Here is a 16,171-nt window from a genome sequence, read left to right as displayed (position 1 = left end):
GGTGGCGGTGATCTCCTGACCAGTGACGATACTTGGGCCCTCCTGGGCACTGACTATGGTGGTGGTCTCCGGACCAGTGACGATACTTGGACCCTCCTGGGCAATGACTCTGGCGGTGGCGGTGGTCTCCGGTTCTGGACTGTTCAGCGCTGCTTTGCCATTGCGGTCTCTGGACTGTTCAGTGGTGCTTTGCCATGGTGGTTCTGGACTGGGCATTGGTGTGTGGCATGACGTTCTCTGGACTGGGCATTGGTGTGTGGCATGACGTTCCCTGGACTGGGCATTGTTATGTGGCATGACGTTCACTCATTGCCCAGCGGGGTTGTGTCAGCTGGGGCCCTCCTGGGCACTGACTCCGGCGGTGGCGGTGATCTCCTGACCAGTGACGATACTTGGGCCCTCCTGGGCACTGACTATGGTGGTGGTCTCCGGACCAGTGACGATACTTGGACCCTCCTGGGAAATGACTCTGGCCGTGGCGGTGGTCTCCGGACCAGTGACGATACTTGGGCCCTCTTGGGCACTGACTCCGGCGGTGGCGCTGGTCTCCTGACCAGTGCCGATACATGGGCCCTCCTGGGCACTGACTCTGGCGGGGGTCTCCGGACCAGTGACAATACTTGGGCCCTCCTGGGCACTGACTCTGGCGGTGGCGGTGGTCTCCAGACCAGTGACGATACTTGGGCCCTCCTGGGCAATGACTCTGACGGTGGTCTCCGGACCAGTGACGATACTTGGGCCCTCCTGGGCAATGACTCTGGCGGTGGTCTCCGGACCAGTGACAATACTTGGGCCCTCCTGGGCAATGACTCTGGTGGTGGTCTCCGGACCAGTGACGATATTTGGGCCCTCCTGGGCACTGACTCTGGCAGTGGTCTCCTGACCAGTGACGATACTTGGGCCCTCCTCGGCACTGACTCTGGCGGTGGCGGTGGTCTCCTGACCAGTGACGATACTTGGGCCGTCCTGGGCACTGACTCTGGCGGTGGTCTCCGGACCAGTGACGATACTTGGGCTCTCCTGGGCAATGACTCTGGCAGTGGCGGTGGTCTCCGGACCAGTGACGATACTTGGGCCCTCCTGGGCACTGACTCTGGCGGTGGTCTCCAGACCAGTGACAATACTTGGGCCCTCCTGGGCAATGACTCTGGCAGTGGCGGTGGTCTCCGGACCAGTGACAATACTTGGGCCCTCCTGGGCACTGACTCTGGCGGTGGTCTCCAGACCAGTGACGACGGTGCTGGCGGTGGTGTCCCAACCACTGGGAAGGATGCCGCCCTTCTCCGCCGTGATGCTCACACCAGGCTGTGCAGACTTCCTCTGGCCCTTCCCCACCTTTGGAGGAGTCACAGCTGACTCTGCAATCCCCCTGGGAGCCCTGTGAGTTGTTTTGCTTCCAGGAGTCTTCACAGGGTCCCGTCGGCCACTTTTCAATTTCAGAGCCTTTACAGGGGGTGGGCTGCCAGTGCCTTGGCTCCGGGTCACACTGCCTACCCTGGTGGCCGGTGCACTCTACACACCTTGAACAGGCACCACTGGTATTGGAGGCTTTTTGGCTGAGGCGCTACAACTGGACTGATGAATTGTAGGGGGGTGTGGGGGCAAAAAGGTCAACTTTACAGAGGGACAGTTTCTGACGAACACTGGGATGGGTAGTTGGAGGGGGTCTGGGAGTGGAGGAAGAGGACGTGGTTGTAGGAGGTATCACTTTAGGTGTTTTGGGTGCAGGTGCAGGTACTGGAGGCTGTTGTGAGGTGGATGGATGTTGGGTGTGTGGATGCCCGTGTTTGTGTACTTTGGGAGGGGGCGTCACAGATACACTGGGAGAGGACACAGGGGACGTGTAAATGGGAGTGGAGGTGGTGATTGCAGGTGAGCGGGGTGTGGTGCTGGGTGTTGTGGTGTGAGTCCTAGTGGCTGTAGATGTAGTGCATGCAGGTGAAAGTGTAGATGACACTGGGAGGGAGGAGGGAGACGACGACGAGGGGGACACAGTGGAGGCAGTGGATGTTGCTGTGTCTGTATGTGGGTGATGCTTGTGTGAGTGCCTATGGGTTGTGTGGTGCCTATGTTTGCCTGAGCTTCCCTTGTATGTTGAGGTGTGTGCATGCTGGTCTGTAGGTGTGCTTGGAATGGGCTGGGGTACAGGGGATTGGGTCTGGGTGGAGGAGGTTGGAGGGGGAGGGTAGACACAGGGACAATGGCTGCCATCAGTGCTGATGGCAGAGATTGCAGGGTTCACTGAAGGACAGCCTGACAAGAATGAATGCCCTCCAGGAATGCATTACCGTGTTGCAACTCCCTTTCTACACCCTGGATGGCATTCACAATGGTAGACTGCCCAACAGTGAGTGACCTGAGGAGGTCAATGGCCTCCTCACTGAGGGCAACAGGGGTGACTGGGGCAGGGCCTGAGGTGCCTAGGGCGAAGGTGATGCCCAACCTCCTGGGTGAACGGGCACGGGGCAAACGCTGAGGGGCTGCTGGGAGGGCAGTGCTGGTAGGAGAGGTGACGGCTGTACCTGTTGAAGTGGGGCGCACAGATGGTGCCGCCACCACAAGGAAGCTCCCATCGGCGGACGAGTCCGTGTCGCTGCTTGGTAATCCGGTGGCCGACATGAAGCTCCCCTCCCCACCGTCCCACTGGTGCATTCTGAGTCCGTGGTGTGGCCCTCCATGGCCATGTGGGATTCAGCTCCCTCGTGCCCCGGTGCCACTGTACCTCCGCCTGATGATGCTGATGCACAAAAGAACAGGGAGAGCACAAAAAGGGTGGGGGGGAACAGAAGAAAGACAGGTTGAGTGAATGGCATACCGCTGCGCTGCGAGGAGTGCACAGCCTCAGCAAGCCTAACTGTGCCCGGGCGGGCAGCGCTCCCTGGCTCCCGGCCAATCAGGGAATAACGATTTAGACCCTGTGACTGTCCGAGCGGCAGATCAAGATCGGGTTCCAGAACCGCCGCCTGAAGTGGAAGAAGGACCTCAAGCTGCCCAACACCAAGATCTGCTCCAACCCCCGCACACGGCCCGGCGCGGCCCCCAGTAGCCTCTAGCCGCCCCCCGAGGCACTGGACATTGGATGGATTTTTGTTTTCTTTAGTTTGGGTTCCACGAGGTATCCCTCCCGTTACAAAAGAAATCTGTTATTTATAGAAGGGAACTCCTGCTACAAAGAGCACAGTTTGTGTTGTCCTGATGCACGCAGTACAAGATGAAAACAAGATGGCGGCCGCCATCGGGAGGATCACTCTCCCGGAGGGAGCGGAGGCGTTCTTCACCCCCTGAGCTGAGGGGAGGGGTCCCAGCAATGCACTGAGCGGAGCGGCAGCCCCGACAGGTTCGGCGGGGGCTGCTGCGGTGTTTCGGGGCCCCAGGGGGGAGCCAGACTTCACTTGAGGAAGGCGAGAGAGGGGGGTCTTGGCCTGTCCTGGGCCCGGGTGGTTCCGAGGCGGCCTCAGCTGGCTCAGAGGCCCTGACGAGCGAACCATATTAGTGGAGGACAGCGGGGCGCCCTCTCCCCTTATAGTGGCAAAACCGCCTGATGATAGGGGGGGACCAAGACGGATCCGACAGGGAGACTTACTGAAAGTTATCCTCCTCTAGACTCTTAGGGCTTTTGGAGGTAGTTCTGTCTGAGTTAGGAGTGAGATGAGATGCACCCCTTGCACCATTTCTTCACAGCTGTGCAGCACTTAGTGGCAGTTGCAACGTTTAGGTTTGCGCAAGTACGCACGCAGGTCTTTCGCTGCATTGGCAGCAGCCCCGACACTCTGGACACAGGGCATTTGAGCCCCTTTGAGTTGGCCAGTTGACTAGGGGGTCCTGGTGGTCTATAGGGCACCAGGCCCCACTGTGTATTTGTGGTGCTAGGAAATGTATTTTTTGTAGTTTGATTTTCAGACCCTGTTCTGGCTACCCCTAAATTGTGTTTTTTGATTTTGAGGTTGTCTTGCATACTTTGGGTTATCCTAGTGAAATTATGTTCCACCCTGTGCTTTTTGCCCATAATGTTGGTGATACATAGGAGGTAAGTGTCTAATATTAGACTGTTGAGTTTTTGGGCGTATAATGCGTTTGATACCTATTGTGATGCTGTGCTTTATGTGGTTTATATCTCAGGATGATAACTACAGTGATTTTCCTCTTACACCACTCCATCTTCAGTCCTACCTTGTTGAATCAGCCCTGTTCTGAAGTAACAATCTATCCCTAATCCCCTCACTTTCCTGTCTCCACAATAACTCAGGTTCCTTCACCCGACGCCTGGATTTTGTGCCCCCTTCTTGCACTCATACTTCTCCTCACCACCACCGTCCTAGTAACACCCTTCCCTTATCCCCACCACCCTCCTCCTCCACAATTTCCCAACATGGCCACCGCTCGATTTAAGTCTGGAATTAATTGCTACAAAATCATCTATCCTTCTAACCTGACTAAAGCTGCAGCAAAACGTTTCAAGCATAACACAATTGAATGTTTCCCCGATTCCCTTTTTGTCGATCAGTTTTACAATGGTCGGTATGGGGGGCTCAAAAACTATCTAATTTTTTTCACGCATGACATACCCTCTTGGTCTACCAGCTTTTACAATTCCTTTAACGTCACCTCCTCCTCCTCTATCCCTCATGGGAAACAGCTAAAAATTTCCCCCTCTGCGGGTTTTAACGGCTCTCACTCTATAACAACGGTACTGTTATGATCCAAGCCAAAGACACCTGTCTCTCTCTCTTTGACCGCCTCTTCCCTTCCCTACTCCCCTCCCCTGCGACCGGGCTATCCCTTGACTCTCCATCTAGCTCCACCAATTACTCCCTTTCTCCTCCCTTGACCCCCCCACTCTCCAACAGGCTGCACCCTGGGGAGGCACAGGTCGACCCTCTTCTCTCCCCTCGGACCTCCCCTCCTATTCTTCCCCCCTCACAGTTTGCCCCTCCCCTCTTCACTTCAGCCTTACCTCTAGCTAACACGCTCCTTGTCCATTCTGCACCGTCCCGGCACTCCATTCTCATCTCCTCCCCCCTATCCCTTCCGGCCACCCCCCTCCTGAGACCACCTCTCCTCCAGCCCTCTCCCCTTGTCTATGTTCCCTACGTTCCCCTTGTTCCCTCCTCCTCTCTGCTTTTCCACCCACTCCTCCCCTCACTATGTACCCCGATTTCCCCACAAATACATTCTATCTCTCTCCCTCCCCACTCTCCTTCAGCAATGCTGTGCTACCCCCTTTCCTCCCCTGGTAACCCCTTCCCTCCCTCGGACCGAGCAGAATCACCTCCTTTCTTCAACTTCCTTTTCTCCCAATCCCCCCCACTCTGCCTGATACCCGCTCCCTCACAGCCACCTCACATAGCTACCAGGACCCATCCAACCCCTTCCCCTCCCCTCCTTCCAAACCTCCCTAATCCCTATGACTCCTCACACTCCTCCTCTCTTCTTCCACCCCACCGCCCCACTCCTCTCCTATCGCCCCCTAATTCTGCCCTTAATTCCTATCCTTCTTGCATGGCCTACAACGACAACTCTCCTCTCACCCCTGGCGCACCAACTCCTGCTCTCATCCAAAACCTTTCCCCACCTCTGAACCCTATACCCCTACTCCCCTCCCGTTCCCCCACCTCTCCCTGCCGTACACTGCCTAGTGCACCCCCTCCTCTTTCCATCGAGCCACCCAACATGCCGTGCTCTTCCTTACTCTCTCTGGAAAATAAGCTAGGCTCTCTAATCACCGCCATCTCCCAACTTGAAGCAACCATTTTAGTTTTAAGCTCCAAGATCTCGACTTTTCCTCACACCTCAATTCCTTTGACAAACACTCACCCTTCCACGAGATGCACCTCACCCCCACATCCCATTTTAACTAAGCATAGTTTGTCGTCTGCAAATCCACACAAGCACTCGAATGCCACCCTTCCTTCACTTCCACTTCCCAGTAACCCTGTTATCTACTCTATTCCGACCATCTCCTCTGTCAGAACCACTCGCCCTCCTAAACCCCGAGCGCCCTCATACAAGTACAATATCCCTATCACCCCTCATAGCCCAAGTGCCCCCGTCACCAAAACAGTTGTGTCAGAGCTGCGCTGTTTGCTCCACAACTGCAGATCTACAATAAAACACAAACTTGAAATCTCCGATACCATCAACTTGCACAATATTGACATGCTCTTCCTCACAGAGACCTGGTTCAACGATACCTCTCACTCTATGTTTGATCTCCTTGTACCCACAGGCTATTCTATACTTAGAAATGACAGAATTGACAAAGTTGGGGGAGGTGTTGCAGTCATCTTCAGAAACTCCCTTCAACTTAAGGCTCTTCCTAACAGCTCCTTCCACACTTTTGAATGCCTATCTCTTGAGCTTCAATTGCACCACCGCTCACCTCTCAGATTCCATGCTATTTACCACCCGCCTGGTAGCAGCCCTTCGTTTATGGAGGAACTCACGGACTGCATCAGCGACCAATACACGCAAAGCGACAATCAGATCTTCGTGGGTGACTTCAATGTCCATTGGGGCTCGCCTCAAGACACCCAAGCGAATTTGCTGGCCACCTTCCTCTCTGCAAACGATCTTATCCAACACTGCACAGAAACTACACACTCTAAAGGCTCAATCCTGGACCTTGTTATTTCAAAAGCAGGCTTGCTGACTATCGCTACCCCTATTCATGTAGACTGGTCGGACCACCTCCTCATCCCATTCTCTCTTCACCTATCGCACTCTATAACTCTTGGCCAGCCTAAGAGGGCTACTTCCTGGTTCCGTGACACTAAAAATATTGACCTCAGCACCCTCTGTGATTCTGCTTTGTTATCACTTCCAAGGCTAGACCCGGACCTAGATGTTAACGAACTCACCTCCCAATGCCTCACAGTCCTTGCAGTCGAAATCAATAATGTCGCTCCTCTCCAAAGCAAAAAGAAAAGGCCCACTCCCTCAGCACCTTGGTTCAACAAATCCCTCTATGAAGAAAGGAAGTTCCTAAGAGCCCTTGAGAAACAATGGAGACATGCGCCATCCACTGAAAATTTGGCCACTCTTCGTTCAGCAAGATCCAAGTACCACAAGCTCATCTTCTTTGGAAAAGCGTCGCACTACAAATCCCTCCTTGACTCAGCTAAAAATAGACCCAAAAAACTATTCAACCTCATCAAGAACCCAAACAGCTCTCCCCCAACCTCCAAATTGGAAGATTCCACAAAGAAAGCAGCTGAATTCGCTGTATTCTTTGACGAAAAAGTAAAATCACTTGTAGATCAGGTCAGTCATCCTACCCCTACAGAGGAGCGCAAATCCTTAACCATTTGGCAAAACTTTGACCCCATCTCTGACGATGCTCTCCTTAAATGCATCCTCGATACAAAGCCCTCTAACCATTCTCTTGACCCCATCCCTAGTGCCATTGCCATTGACTTCTATACTAATTCTCTTTCCTATTGGACCACTCTGGTCAACCTCTCCCTCAGTCAAGGCTCCCTTCCTGTTTCCTTTAAAACTGGGCAGGTCAACCCTCTGCTTAAAAAACCCACCGCTGATGCGAACGACCTCAACAACTACCGTCCCATCACCAACCTACCCTTTCTTGCGAAAATCACAGAAAAATGTGTAGCAAAACAACTCTCTCGCCATATCAAGGAAAATTATCTTCTTGACAATTTCCAGTCCGGCTTCATTCAAAACTGCAGCACTGAAACAGCCCTGCTGCTAGTGATTGATGACGCGCTGCGGATACTCGATTCAGGGGAGTCTTGTCTTCTAATTCTTCTTGACCTTTCTGCAGCCTTTGACACTGTCAATCACAACACTCTCCTTAACACTCTTCAACAGAGAATGGGCATGGAGGGCACTGTGCTCAAATGGTTTGCCTCCTTCCTCTCTGATAGATCCCAAATGATCAAAATAGCAAACAGTCTGTCAGCTCCTTTAGCGGTCAGTCAAGGTGTTCCTCAAGGCTCCATACTTGCACCCACACTGTTCAATCTCTATTTAGAACCGTTGGGAAATCTCCTGAGTAAATCCGGGATCCACTATCATCTATATGCGGATGACACTCAGATCTACCTTAAGATGGCTTCCACTCACGATCTCTCCTTCCTTAGCTCTACTCTCGACTCCATTCAAAACTGGATGTTAACTCATCAACTGATCCTGAATCCCTCCAAAACAGAATTCCTCCTCCTCTCCTCCTCACTTTCTCACCCCCCAGTGCAATCATGGATGGATCAGATCAATCTAATGAACAATAAGCCCATCATTGTCGAGAGCGCAAAATCCCTTGGTGTCATTCTCAACAAAAAACTCAATCTACTCTCCCACATCGACTCCATTGCAAAGTCTGCTCGACACCAACTGCGCCTTCTTTGGGGGATTCGTCGCTTCTTCCCTGAGCATGACCTTAAAACCCTGGTCCAATCACTGGTTCTCTCCAGATTGGACTACTGCAACTCTCTTCTTACTGGCCTTCCCAAATCCCACCTTTCCCCCCTGAAGTCTATTCTCCATTCAGCAGCTCGTTTCATATATGGGGCTAAAAGAAGCAACCACATCACACCCATTTTATCCACCCTCCGTTGGCTTCCCATTGAGGCAAGATCTAACTACAAAACTGCATGTATCACCCACAAAGCCTTGCACTCATCCTCCCCTCGCTACCTGGTGAATAAACTGAAACTCTCTGGGGGCTCCAGACCATCACGTAATGCAGAAAAGTTATTGCTTGAACCTCCCATTTTCAAGAAGGAAAGATCGATGGCCCAATCCTTTTCAGGCAACGCGGTGAGAATCTGGAACTCACTTCCGCCTCAGCTTCGGACCACCACCTCTTCCCAGGCCTTCAAAACTGACCTCAAAGCTCTCCTCCTTCAAAGACACTTCCAAATGTAATTCTAGCCCTCTGTTTTCCGAAGGAAGTCCTTCCATTATAGGAAATTCTGCTCTCCATGCCTATAGAAGTGCCTTCTCAGGGTGTTTTTGTATTTTGAGTGTCTGCCATTTAGTGCAGTATTATACCTCTACCTGTATTTTGTACTCTTCTGTAACATGCACACGGCACCTTTCCTTTTACAACGTATCATTTGCTACCTCTTATATCTTGTTTACTTTTGATACATGCACAACGGCCACCACTGCCTCATGTAACGTAACTATTGTTTGAGTGTTTTAAGTGTCTACCATTTATTTAATTTTTTTTTACCTCTACTCGTACTTTATGTGCTCTTGTAACCTGCACACGTCACTTTTTCCTCGTCACGTATCGTTTGCTACCTCGTGTATTTTTTTGCTCTTGATACTTGCACAATTATCACTATTGCCTCATGTAATGTAACGTTTGTTTTTGTAACAGGCTCACTTGTAATTCTTCTCCTCTTGTATCTTTACTTTGACTATTGTGAAGCGCTCTGACACTTTCGGGTAAAGTCCGCGCTATATAAAAACGCATTAAATAAAAATAAAATAAAAAACCGCTACCGTTGGTGGACAATACAGACACAGCAGCCCCCTGCACTACGCCGTGCTCCTGGCCTCTGCAGATGCAATTTCTGGGATCTGGCCTACATGGCTATGGTGGACATCTGCACACATGGATGCCACATGGGGCATGTATACCTGTACTTGGCACTCTCCTGCAGTGGGGTAGAGTGCCACATGGCCTGCATTACGGAGGGGCCTAGCATAAGGAACTCGCCCTAGCCTAGGTACACCCACAGGCCACCTCCCCCACCCAGACCCCTCCACTGCGCGCAAAGTCCGCAGAATGAGTACTCACCCCCTTGTGTCTGCTGTGATGCCCTCAAGCACCCATCCAACTCAGGGTAGGCCACCGCCAGGATCCTGAACATCAGTGGGGTCATGGGGCGACGGGCACCCCTCCCACTTTGGGAGGCCATCCTCAGCTGAGCCTCCGCCGTCTTCTTGCTCCAGCGGCGAATGTCCTCCCATCTTTTCCGGCAGTGGGTGCCCTGTCTCTGGTGGACCCCCAGGGTCCGGACGTCCTTGGCGATGGCACGCCAAATGTCCTTCTTCTGGTGGGTGCTGACCTACATGACATGCACAAGGTAAGAAGCGAAGTCATTACCAACTGCACCATCGATGTGAGTGGCCCCCCTCCCTACCCTCGCCATGTGGCACATTCATTCACATGCATTAATGTTCCCTGAACTCTGCCCCCTTCCCTCTTACAACCAGCCCTCTCCACCCAGACCTAGCCCATACAACGTGCTACCTGTGTACTAGCCTGTTGGTCTGGAGGACCGTAGAGTAACGTGTACTGGGGGAGGACCCCGTCTACAGTTTCTCCAACTCCTGAGCAGTGAAGGCAGGGGCCCTTTCCCCAGACGCAGCAGCCATCGTTGCTTCCAGACCGAGGTCACAGCAGCACTTGCAGTGTAGGTCCTCTCCTGTCGAAGATCAGGTATCTAGTGATTGAACAGATAGAAAATGGCGGTGACGTCCGCGGCGGTGCGTATCATCACCGCCGGCGCACTTGTTCATTGGCTCCTGGGACCCATAGGGTCCAATGTTAACCAATGCAGCATTGCGCCATGGTCTACGACCGCTTACCGCGACGGTGTGCAACTGCAACACAGTTACCCCACAATCCCATTGTCCCAGTTTAGAGGTCAGGCAGCCGCCATTTCAGGGGCCCACATGGCTTCTTTTACTACTGCGTCACACATAGCTAGGCCTACACTCAACACACATACAGGAAGGGATTTGTGTTTGGTGTCGTCTGCTGTGTAACTGTGGGTACATACCTGGAAAGAAATTGACTCGATCGTCGCTGTTGTCCTTCCTAGGCACCGTCAGCTGGGACATGTGAGGAGATGGCGGAATCCTCCGGTGTACGACCGCTGGTGGACCTGTTGACAATGGAGGAGCGACATTTAATCGTCACCTACAGGTTTGACCGTGCCACTATCCAGGAACTGTGTACCCAGTTGGAGCCAGACCTGATGTCACCAATCCGCCATCCCACTGGAATCCCCCCTGAAGTGCAGGTGCTGTCAGTGCTCCATTTCCTTGCAAGTGGCTCTTTTCAGACAACAGTGGCCATGGCATCAGGGATGTCCCAGCCTATGTTTTCAAACGTGCTCTCCAGAGTGTTGTCTGCCCTGTTGAAACACGTAAAGACATACATCATTTTCCCTGAGGTGGAAGATTTGGCTACAGTGAAAGGTGACTTCTATGCCCTTGGACATATCCCCAACATCATAGGTGCCATTGATGGGACCCATGTAGCTCTGGTCCCCCCCCCACAAGAGTGAACAGGTGTACAGGAACGGGAAGAGTTATCATTCGATGAATGTACAGATGGTATGTTTGGCCGACCAGTACATCTCCCAGGTTAATGCTATGTTCCCTGGCTCTGTTCATGATGCCTACATCCTGTGGAATAGCAGAATCCCTGATATGATGGGTCAACTCCAGAGGCACCGTGTGTGGCTATTAGGGGACTCTGGTTACCCCAACCTGTCCTGGCTATTGACCCCAGTGAGGAATCCCAGGACCAGGGCAGAGGAACGCTACAATGAGGCCCATGGGCAGACTAGGAGGGTGATCGAACGCACCTTCGGCCTCCTGAAGGCCAGGTTCAGGTGCCTCCATATGACAGGTGGTTCCCTATTCTACTCACCGAAGAAGGTGTGCCAGATCATCATCGCCTGCTCAATGCTTCAAAATCTTGCTTTGCGACGCCAGGTCCCTTTTCTGCAGGAGGATGGTCCAGATGACGGTGTTGTGGCAGCTGTGGAGCCTGTGGAGCCTGTGGACAGTGACGAGGAGGAAGCTGAGGAAGAAGACAACAACAACAGGGAGTCAGTCATACAGCAATATTTCCAGTGACACACAGGTGAGAACATTTTAATTTTTACCATTACATTCACTGTAACACGTCTTCCTATATCCTCTGTGTAATTTCATGGGATTAATAAGTAACTGAGTTGTTTCTTTCCATTACGGTTTCACAGGTGTGGTTACCAACGTGTGTCATCTGCTTGCATCCTTCATGGACTTGTGATGTGTGACATTGGTATGTTACCTTTACAACTAAAAACGTATTTTGACACTGTCATTGATAATACATTTTACCAAATCATAGACTGACTCAAGATTGTTTTGTGGTTCAAGGGTGTTTATTTAAGTGCTCAAAAATGGAGGGGGTTGTAAAATGGTGATGGGGGACGGTGGAGGAATGTCCATGGCAGAGTCCAGTCTATTGGTCGCACAGGTGCACTGCCCATATGGGCATAGGAAGTGGAGCTGGGGCAGTTTAAGTATGGACAGGGTAACAAAGTGGGACAGTGGGAGGACAATCAGGGTGGTCTCATTTCCTGGAGGGGGTCTTGCCATCTTGCTCTGTCCTGTTCCTGGATCTCAGGGACCGCTTGCGTGTTGGTTGTCCGTCTGCAGGGGGTGGGACGCTGGTGTGGTGGTCCTGTGGCGGGGCATCCTGTCCACTAGCGCCGGCAGAGGTGGTGGGCAGTTCATCGTCCATAATGATCCGGCACACCTTCTTTGGTGAGTAGAATAGGGAACCACCTGTCATATGGAGGCATCTGAACCTGGCCTTCAGGAGGCCGAAGGTGCGTCCGATCACCCTCCTAGTCCGCCCATGGGCCTCATTGTAGCGTTCCTCTGCCCTGGTCCTGGGATTCCTCACTGGGGTCAATAGCCAATACAGGTTGGGGTAACCAGAGTCCCCTAATAGCCACACACGGTGCCTCTGGAGTTGACCCATCACATACGGGATGCTGCTATTCCGCAGGATGTAGGCGTCATACACTGAGCCAGGGAACATAGCATTAACCTGGGAGATGTACTGGTCTGCCAAACATACCATCTGTACATTCATGGAATGATAACTCTTCCCGTTCCTGTACACCTGTTCACTCCTACATGGGTCCCATCAATAGAAACTATGATGTTGGGGATATGTCCAAGGGAATAGAAGTACCTTTTACTGTAGCCAAATCCTCCACCTGAGGGAAAACGATGTAGCTCCTTACATGTTTCAGCAGGGCAGACAACACTCTGGACAACATGTTGGAAAACATAGGCTGGGACATCCCTGATGCCATGGCCACTGTTGTTTGAAATGACCCACTTGCAAGGAAATGGAGCACTGATAGCACCTGCACTTCAGGGGGGATTCCTGTTGGATGGCGGATTGGTGACATCAGGTCTGGCTCCAACTGGGTACACAGTTCCTGGATAGTGGTACGGTCAAACCTGTAGGTGATGATTAAATGTTGCTCCTCCATAGTCAACAGGTCCACCAGCCATCGGTACACTGGAGGATTGCGCCATCTCCTCACATGTCCCAGCTGACGGTGCATACGAAGGACAACAGCGACCACAGAGTCAACAAATTCCCAGGTATGTACCCACAGCTACACAGAACACAACACCAAATACAAAACTCTTCCTGCATGTGTGTTGAGTGTAGGCCTAGGTATGTGTGACGCAGTAATAAATGAAGCCATGTGGGCCCCTGAAATGGCGGCTGCCTGACCTCTAAAGTGGGACAATGGGATGTGAGGTATCTGCGCTGGCGTTGTACACCGTCGCGGTAGGCAGTCGTAGAACGCGGCACAATGCTGCATTGGTTAACATAGGACCCTATGGGTCCCAGGAGCCAATGAGGAAGTGCGCCAGCGGTGATGATACGCACCGCCACGGACGTCACCGCCGCGGACGTGACCGCCATTTTCTATCTGTTCAATCACTCGATACCTGATCTTCGACAGGAGAGGACCTACACTGCAAGTGCTGCTGTGACCTCGGTCTGGAAGAGACAATGGCTGCTGCGTCTGGGGAAAGGGCCCCTGCCTTCATTGCTCAGGAGTTTGAGAAGCTCGTGGACGGGGTCCTCTCCCAGTACACGCTACTCTACGGTCCTCCAGACCAACAGGTAAGTACACAGGGAGCACGTTGTATGGGCTATGCCTGGGTGGAGAGGGCTGGATGTCAGTAGGAAGGGGGCAGAGTTCAGGGAACATGAAGGACTGTGAATGCATGTGCCACATGGCAAGGCTAGGGATGGGGGCCACCCACTTAGACGGTGCTGTTGTTAATTACTTCTCTTCTTCCCCTGTACTTGTCATGTAGGTCAGCGCCCATCAGAAGAAGGACATTTGGCGTGCATTCGGCAAGTATGTCCGGACCTGGGGGTCCACCAGAGACGGGGCACCCACTGCCGGAAAAGATGGGAGGACATTCGCCGCTGGAGCAAGAAGACGGCGGAGGCTCAGCTGGGGATGGCCTCCCAAAGTGGGAGGGGTGCCCGTCGCACCATGACCCCCCTGATGTTCAGGATCATGGCGGTGGCCTACCCTGAATTGGATGGGCGCTTGAGGGCATCACAGCAGACACAAGGGGGTGAGTACACTCTCATTCTGCGGACTTTGCGCGCAGTGGAGGGGTCTGGGTGGGGGAGGAGGGCTGTGGGTTTCCCTAGGCCAGGGCGACTTCCGTAGGCTAGGCCCCTCCGTAATGCAGGCCATGTGGCACTCCACCCCACCTCTGTAGAGTGCCAAGTACAGGTATACATGCCCCTGTGTCATCTATGTGTGCAGATGACCACCATAGCCATGTAGGCCACATCCCAGAAATTGCATCTGTAGAGGCCAAGAGCACGGCGTAGTGCAGGGGGCTGCTGTGTCTGTATTGTCCGCCAACGGTAGCTGTAAGCCATGCACTCAACCTGTCTTTCTTCTGTCGTCCCACCCCCTTTTGGTGCTCTCCCTGTTCTTGTGTGCATCAGCATCATCAGGCGGAGGTACAGTGGCACCGGAGCACGAGGGAGCTGCATCCCACATGGCCATGGAGGGCCACACCACAGACTCTGAACACACCAGTGGGACGGAGGGCGAGGGGAGCTTCACGTCGGTCTCCGGATCACCAAACAGCGACACGGACTCGTCCGCCGATGGGAGCTCCCTTGTGGTGGTGGCACCATCTGTGCCCCCCACTTCTACAGGTACAGCCGCCAGCTTCCCTACCAGCACCGCCCTCCCAGCAGCCCCTCAGCCTTCGCCCCGTGCCCGCTCACCCAGGAGGGTGGGCATCACCTACGCCCCAGGCACCTCAGCCCCTGCCCCTGTCACCCCTGCTGCCCTCAGTGAGGAGGCCATTGACCTCCTCAGGTCACTCACTGTTGGGCAGTCTACCATTGTGAATGCCATCCAGGGTGTAGAAAGGGAGTTGCAACACGGTAATGCATTCCTGGAGTGCATTCATTCTGGTCAGGCTGCCCTTCATCGAACCCTGCAATCTCTGGCCTTAGTACTGATGGCAGCCATTTTCCCTGTGTCTAGCCTCCCCCTCCAACTTCCTCCACCCAGACCCAGTCCCCTGTAACCCAGCCTATCCCAAGCACACCATCAGACAAGCATGCATACACCTCAACACACAAAAGTAGCTCAGGCAAACATAAGCACCACACAACCCACAGGCACTCAAACAAGCATCACCCACATACAGACACAACAACATCCACTGCCTCCACTGTGTCCCCCTCGTCGTCGTCTCCCTCCTCCCTCCCAGTGTCATCTACACTCTCACCTGCATGCACTACATCTACAGGCACTAGGACTTGCACCAGAACACCCAGCCCCACACCCCGCTCACCTGCACTCACCACCCCACTACCATTTACACATCCCCTGTGTCCACTCCCAGTGTGTCTGTGATGCCCCCTCCCAAAGTACACAAACGTGGGCACCCACACACCCAACATCCATCCACCTCACGACAGCCTCCAGTACCTACACCTGCACCCAAATCACCTAAAGTTACACCTCCTACAACCACCTCCTCTTCCTCCACTCCCAGACCCCCTCCAGCTACCCATCCCAGTCTTCGTCAGCAACTCTTCCTCAGCAACGTTGACCTCTTTGCCACCACTCCCACCCCTCCAATTCATAGGTCCTGTAGTAGCACCTCAGCCAAAATAAGTCCGGTACCAGTGGTGCGTGTTAAAGGTGTGTGGAGTGCACCTGCCACCAGGGCAGCCAGTGTGACACGGAGCCAAAGCACTGCCAGTCCACCCCCTGTAAAGCACCTTAAGTTGGAAAGTGGCCGACGGGACAGGGTGAGGACTCCTGGCGGCAAAACTGCTCACAAGGGTCCCAGGGGGAGTGCTGAGTCAGCTGTGACTCCTCCAAAGGTGGTG

The sequence above is a fragment of the Pleurodeles waltl genome, chromosome 2_2 (assembly GCF_031143425.1).
Source record: "Pleurodeles waltl isolate 20211129_DDA chromosome 2_2, aPleWal1.hap1.20221129, whole genome shotgun sequence".
NCBI lineage: Eukaryota > Metazoa > Chordata > Amphibia > Caudata > Salamandridae > Pleurodeles > Pleurodeles waltl.
The sequence above is the reverse complement of the archived record's forward strand: the minus strand, read 5'-3'. Positions refer to the sequence as shown.